Source organism: Bubalus bubalis, chromosome 3, assembly GCF_019923935.1.
Source record: "Bubalus bubalis isolate 160015118507 breed Murrah chromosome 3, NDDB_SH_1, whole genome shotgun sequence".
Lineage (NCBI taxonomy): Eukaryota > Metazoa > Chordata > Mammalia > Artiodactyla > Bovidae > Bubalus > Bubalus bubalis.
In genome coordinates, this window is record NC_059159.1 from 165,079,476 (window position 1) to 165,087,213 (window position 7,738).

The window sequence follows — 7,738 nt, forward strand, 5'->3', positions numbered from 1 at the left end:
ATATGAAAAAATCTAGGGCCTGGGGAGAGTGAGTGACTTAGCAGAGACTATAAGCAGGTCTATGGCAAAGCTAGCTTCCCTTGTGGCTCAGATGGTAAAGAATCTGCCTGCAAGGTGGGAGTCCCAGGTTCAATCCCTGGGTTGGGAAGATGCCCTGGAGAAGGGAATGGCTACCCACTCCAGTATTCATGCCTGGAGAATCCCATGCACAGAGGAGCCTGGCAGGCTACAGTCCATGGAGGTGCAAAGAGTTGGACTGGACTGAGTGGCTTAACACTACCACCATGGCAAAGATAAGATTAGAACTCAGATATCCTGTCCCCAGAGCTCCTTCTCTGACCCATGGCTTCCCACAGCCTTAGCAAATAATATTAATAGTCAAAACAATAATGCTGCTGCTGATGTCCACAGCTTCGATGCACTGAGCCCCTGGTATGTACCAGCTAGGCACAAGAGCTTTACGCCTGCCCTGAAATGGCTCATCCCCACAACAGCCCCATCAAGTAGGGGCTGTTTTTCCCCTTTATAGACAGGCAGCCTTTGGTGGTGGCTGAGAGCGTGGACTCGGGAGCCAGGTTGCTCTCTCTGCTACTCACTGGGGCAGGGGGCGGCCTTGGGTGAGCGACTTTACCTTTCACCACATCTGTGTCTTCATCTGAAAATGGGATAGTAGCAGCTCCTGGTTGAGAACATTGTCACAAGGGCTGAAGAAGCTCATGCTTGCAAAGCAGTGGGACAGTAGCTGGGACGCGCCGGGAGCTGAGTGTGTTCACTGAGGGGTGAATAAAGTCCCCTCCCCACAGGCTCAAGTGACACCTTACGTGCGTATGTAATTAGTTCAGATGAGGTCCTACCGGAGGAGGATGAACCCTTAGTCCAAGCACTGATGTCTTCATAAGACAAAGAGGAGGGAGATTTGGACTCAGAAACACACAGGGAAGATGGCCACGGGAAGACAGAGGCTGAGATTGGAATGAGGCGGCTGCAAGCCAAGGAATGCCAGGGGCTGCCGACAGGAGCTGGGAAGAGCAAGGAAAGGTTTTCTCCTAGAACCTTCAGGAAGGATGCGGCCCTCCTGACAACTTGCTGTCCAACTTGTAACCTCCAGAACCGGGAAAGAAAACATTTCTGTATTATTACACCACCCACTTTGTGGTGTTCTATTAATGGCAGCCTTAGGAAACTAGACAGTGTTCAATCCATTGAAATATTTAATGGGAATTTTAAAAAGCAGATCTGTTTGTCTCCAAAGATCAAACTCTTGCTAGTGATACTGCAGGTCCTCTCTACTTTAAAAAATTTTTTTTAAATTATGAAAGTATGATAACACATTTACACGAAACTTGGAAAATACAGAAAATTATTTTTTAAGTCGATAAATTAAGATTTTCAGTTGGAGTTTCTATATCAAACTCTCAAAAATTAACAGAATGAATATGTAGAGAAGTAGAAGGATATGAAAAGCATGGAAAGCACTATTAGCCTGAAAAGCATGAAAGCATGAAAGCACTGGAAACCAATTCAACATAACTAAGATTTATACAATTTTCACATAAGAGTAGGAACCAATTTCTATTCAAGTTCCCGTAGACTGTAAGCCAGGAGACACGGAAACACAGCCAGGGATGCAAAACAAGCTGCAAAAATTTCGCAGTCTACAGATATTGAAATCATACAGAATTTGTTCTCTTATCACTGTGGAATTATATTAGAACTCAATATCAAAAGATATTTGAAAATGACCCACATATTTTCAAGTGCAATGTGGCATTTACCAAGAGAGACCTTCAACTTAGCCATTGAAAGCCTCAGTAAAGTTAGACTGAAAAGAACACAGAGGGTGATTGCAGAGAAGAAAGCATTTAAATGAGAAATTAGTACAAAAAGAGAAATTAATATTAAAGATATTTTAAACAAAATCCCATGCATTTGGAAATTAGATGTCCACTTTTAAATGGTGGGTGTATCAAAGAAACAGCAACAAGGAAGATTAGAAAATATTTGCAACAGAATAAAAATGAAAAGAGAATTTACCAGAATGTGTTGCATGCAGCTGAAGCTGCTCCATGCAATTAAATGCAACGTGGAGTCTTGAAAAAGGTATGAAAACAAATAATGAACACTAGCATAAAATTTTGTGGGATTTGAACAAAATCTGTGCTTTAGTTAATAATGCTGTGAAAAGTAAAGTCTTAGCTGTTCAGTTGTGTCCCACTCTTTGTGACCCCATGTGACCCCAGTTCTTCATATTCTCAGAACTGGACTCAAAGTTTCAAGCCTCATTCAAATTTTTTAAAATCACTAAAATAATAAATTTTCTAGACTTTATGCAGTAATACTAGATGCCAAAATATATGGAACTACATTAAAGTTTTGAGTGAATATAAATTAGAAATCCAGCATTCTATTCATACTAAGTCAAACAAGAGGAATCAAAACGTCATAAGTTTTTTTAGGCAAAAATTCATAAATTTTCTAAAATATATATATTACACATACTATATATATTTGTTGTTGTTCAGTCACTAAGTTGTGTCCGACTCTTCAATCTCATGCACTACAGCATGCCAGGCTTCCCTGTCCTTCACTGTCTCTCGGGGTTTGCTCAAACTCATGTCCCCTGAGTCGATGATGCCATCCAACCATCTCATCCTCTGTTGTCCCCTTCTCCTCCTGCCCTTAATCTTTCCCAGCATCAAGGTCTTTTCCAATGAGTCAGCTCTGCACATCAGGGGCCAAAGTGCTGGATCTTCAGCTTCAGCATCAGTCCTTTCAATGAATATTCAGAGTTGATTTCCTTTAGGATTGAGTGATTTAATCTCCTTACCATCCAAGGAACTCTCAAGAGTCTTCTCCAATGCCACAGGTCGAAAGCATCAATTCTTAGGCACTCAGCCTTCTTTATGGTCCAACTCTCACATCCATACATGACTGCTGGAAAAATCATAGCTTTGACTATATGGACCTTTGTTGGCAAAGTGATGCCTCTGCTTTTTAATACCCTGTCTAGGTTGGTCATAGCTTTTCTTCCAGGGAGCAAGCGTCTTTTAATTTCATGGCTGCAGTCACCACCTGCAGTGACTTTGGAGCCCAAGAAAATTAAGTCTGTCACTGTATCTGTTGTTTCCCCCGTCTGTTTGCAGGGAGAAATATCAATAATCTCAGATATGCAGATGACACCACCCTAATGGCAGAAAATGAAGAGGAACTAAAGAGCCTCTTGATGAGGGTAAAAGAGGAGAGTGAAAAAGCTAGCTTAAAACACAACATTCAAAAAACTAGGATCATGGTATCCGGTCCCATCACTTCAGGGCAAATAGATGGAGGAAAAAAATGGAAACAGTGACGATTATCTTCCCTCTTGTTCACAGAGTTTCTCAAGCTTTTATGGTTTGTTTCATGGTGATAGGGAGGAGGCAGTCTGAATTAAAAAGGGCGCTGAGAGCCAGAAGCCTTGACTTGTTCGATACAACTTTGGGGATGACCTTCCCTCTCCGAAGCCCACTTTTCTCACCTGTAAATGGAAGATAGGAATCCCTGATCTGACAAGAGGTCAAGTGAGCATTGTGTGTGAAAGTACTCTCTAAACAGTCCACTGCCTCGCCTGTGTGATGGTGTCAGGATGTCTGTCTTTGAAGAAACCAAACCTGATAAAAGAATGAAAAAAATCACAATGAATCATGAACAGGAACAGAGCCATCCTGTGAAGGTTGCCTACAGGGTACCACAGTGGCTCATCTGATCTTCACGGAGGGTCTGCATTGTCAGGACTGTCAACCCCCCTGGTCCCAAGGGAAGCCTAAGACCCACATGGGTGTAGAAGAATCCCAGCCTATTTGGGGGCAAAATTATTCAACCAGCAGCACAACCCAACCTGGGGGAGGGGAGAGGCCGGGAGGATGGGCCCAGGATGTTGATCTCTTCTCCCACTTCCAGAGATGTTTGCTCTCCTGAGATTATTAACCAAAGCAAACAGTGAGAACAAACTCTGACAAAGCCCACCTGGACTTTGAGCTGCTTTTTAAAAATTAATCCAGAACCACAAGGACGCAAGGCTGGCAGTAAACAGGAGTGCTGACCCTCTTCCCGCTCTGGCCCTTGGGGTGGAAGGAGAGAGGCTCTGGGGCCCCTGTCCTCCTAAAGGATCCAGGGTCAAAGGGTCCACTGAAATTGGCCGGGTCCCAGAACCCTTTCAAGGGGAGGGCAAGGGCCTGACCACGCAGGAGACCTCCGAGCCTCAGAGCCAGCGCAGGAGGGAACAGAGGCGTTTCAGATGAGCACTCTGGGCCTCGGAGAAGGAAAAGAACTTGTTCAAAGTTCCCCAGCTTGGGGGTGATGCAGCTGGAGGTCAAATGGGCCTGGATCCAGAGCCCAGGCTTTCCCCATCCTTTATTCATCTGTTCACTCATTCACTTACCAAACATGCTCTCCAGGCTTGGTGCTAAGGATAGGATGGAAAACAGGACATGCTCCCCAGGGCTCCACCCCCAGGAGCAAATCTGGCATGATGAGTAGAAATCAGCCAGCCAAAACAGCAGGCATAGGGTGCGGGTCAGTGGCGAGGAGGAGAGGGTATTCCAGACAGAGGAAACAGCAACTGTAAAGGCTTCGAGGAGGACGGTGGAGAAAGAAATGTATATGGAATGCAAAAACAAACAAGCCAAACCACAGGTCTGGAGCTTGGGAGACAAAGAGAGACGTGGAGCCAGCCGGGCCGGGGAGGTGGTGAGGACCAGCAGGGAGGACTCCGACACCAGCTCAAGGGGATTGCTGGCTGTCTGGAGTATCTGGGGAGCCCTGGCGCGTTTTCAGAAGTGCTTCTGGATTTATAACCGGGAGATATGGGTGAGGAGGCAGTGCAAGTGGGAAGCTCAGGAAAGCAACTCACTGGGAGGTTTTCCAGGAACAAGGAAGGGGCCGGAGCACTGGGATCTGGAGAACGGACCAGCAGGGACATCAAAGACATTATTAGGTGGAGGTGGCCAAGATTGGGACCTTCCTCTGCTAATGGAGGAAGTGGGTGGCAGGGAGACCTTGCCTCCCCACGGCGAGGTATCCAGCTGTGGGCCTCATCCCAGGGCCTGACGCTGCCCAGTTTCTTCAGACTCAGAGCCACAACCCTTCCCTCGAGGGGAAGCTGGAGGCGGCAGCACCCAGGACTCCACGACAGTGATGGAGGAGGCGTTATTCTCACCGGCCGGCTCTGTCTAGGTTTTGTTCCCCATTCCTGTCGCAAAGAGCCAGGCCACCCGCAGGCTTGAGTTCCAGTCCTTGTGACTTGTTGGCTGACTGCTGCAGTCTCTTCTCTCCTTGACCTCACCCTCCTCCTCTGGAGTCCTGATGAAGGTGTAATCTCATGTGACAGAGGTGAAATGAGCACTGGGTGAGGGGCCTTTGTGAAAGCGCTCCCAGTGTACACGTGGGAGGGACAAACGTCATCACAGGCACTGCGCACAGCGCGTGGTATCAGGTCAAGGCCCCATAGGTAGCAGAAATCACGCGCAAGAAGGTGTGAGCACCCCACGTCCACTAGAGGGCAGCAGAGAACGTCAGAAAGAAAAGGAATTTGTTCACAGGTTCCTCCTTACAGACCTGGAGGCAGAGGCCAAGAGTCAAGGCCGGCAGAAGTGGTAGAACCAGGGTTGGAATCCAGCTTTCCTTGCCCCAAGCCTGCTTACACCCCTCTGATGAGTGTAAAACACTCAGCTTCTGCCTTGCCTAACCCCACCCCGGCCACAGACCTGGATGCTTAGATGAGCCTCCTTTAAAACTAGTTCCCTGCCCAGTGAATTCAGTTCTCCTGGTGAACTAGGATTGGGTATTACTGCTATTGAGCACAAGGGCTGCGACCACCTGAATAAGCACTTAGGTTCATAATGTGTGCCAGGTCCAATGCTGAGGACCCAACAAGCATGTCATCTCGAATCCTCTGGTTAAAGTTCCATCATTTCACTATGATGTGTAGCCCCATTTGGCAGACAGGGAAATCGAGGCCAAGAGATCAGATGACTTGGTGTCAAGGGTCACCCAGCCAGTGAGTAGTGATCCAAACCCAGATGTGTCTCCCTGACCGCCGAGTCACTCTGCTGACCTCCCAGATCCTTGTCCCCTGATACACAGTGGCCTGTGGCTGTGTTCTTTCAGACACCTGGAGCAGAGGGGTGGCTGTCTCCCTTCTGTACACCTCACAGCATGAATGAGCCTGGTTCTCCCTTCCCCGGCCAAGAGCATGCTTGCTTTCTGCCACAGCAAGGCTTGGCCCTTCTTTTCTTCCTCAGAGACCAGCACTGTGCTGGCCACTTAACAGCAGCTCAGAGACCACCTGCTAATCAACTGACTTAGAACCGTGAGCAGAAATGGAGGTCAGACCCTAGAAAAGACCACCCAACTAGAAGAAAGCTGAGGGAGACTGGGAGATTGAAATAACCATGGCCAAATAGGGTATTCCCAGACACAATTTTAAAAGCAAAGGTCCCTTGAGTCGCTGATTTTGAGTTATTCTGTGCATAATGGCTGGCAGGATCCTCAAGACTTCATCCAGCAGAGTGATGACCGAGCTGCTGAACTTTGCACCCAGACTGTCCTGGGTTCCAGTCATGGCTGTGACCCCATCCTGCCTGTTTGGTCTTAACTGACTTCAACTTTCTCAACCTGTCTTTTCCTCTGTTAAATAAGGAATAACTAATAATAATAACTAATAAGGGCATATAAGAATTAAATGATGAGAAACATGTCACTTTCTTGCTCCTTGGAGAGAGCTTAGCAAATAATAAACGTTAACCCTGGGTGGAGGGTCCTCTTGAGTGCATACTCAGTCATGTCTGACTCTTTGCGACCCTATGGACAGCAGCCCACCAGGCTCCTCTGTCCATGGAATTTTCCAGGCAAGAATACTGGAGTCAGTGGCCATTTCCTTTTGCAGGGGATCTTCCCGACCCAGGGGTTGAACCTGCATCTCTTGCATTTCCTACGTTGGCAGGCAGATTCTTTACCATTGGGCTACCTGGGAAGCCAGAGGATTCCCTTGCCTGTGTGCACACTTAGTCGCTTCCGTCATGTCTGACTCTTTGCGACCCCATGGACTGTAACCCACCAGGCTCCTCTGACCATGGTATTCTCCAGGCAAGAATACTGGGCTGCTGTGCCCTCCTCCTGGGGATCGTCTCTACACAGGGATCGAACCTCGCGATTCGATGCAGCAGATTCTTTACCGTTGGGCCACCCAGGAAGCCAGAGGACCCCCTTAGATCTTGTCAATTCAGCCTCATGATTGTGGGAGCAGGTGGCTCAGCTTGCAGAAGCAGCCCAGAAGGTGCGACACTTTGGAGTTGGGTGTCCTGGAGAACCAGCTGCCCCAAGAACAGAGCTTGTGGCCCAGGGCATGGCTTACTTTGTACCCTGGAAAAAGGGCTCCCAGAGGAATAAACTCCCAAAGACCTGGTGTGCATCAGGAAGAGGACACAGGAGTTTTCCTGCTCTTTGCAGGCTGGTCTTATCTGCCCTGCATTAAATAAAGCAGGACCTCAGCAGGCCTGCCCGACTCCTGGCTGACCGAGTTGACGTCACCCAGTATCCTTGGAGGGATGAAAATAGCTCTTTTCTGAAATCACGAGACAAGCCAGACTCCTTGGAAAGTCTCACTGGCCTTTCTTGAATGAAGACAAATGCATCTCTAGCGATCAGCCTCCCTGGAAGGAGAGTGGGAACTCTTCCCTGGTTTTCCATTGGGTGACAGAGT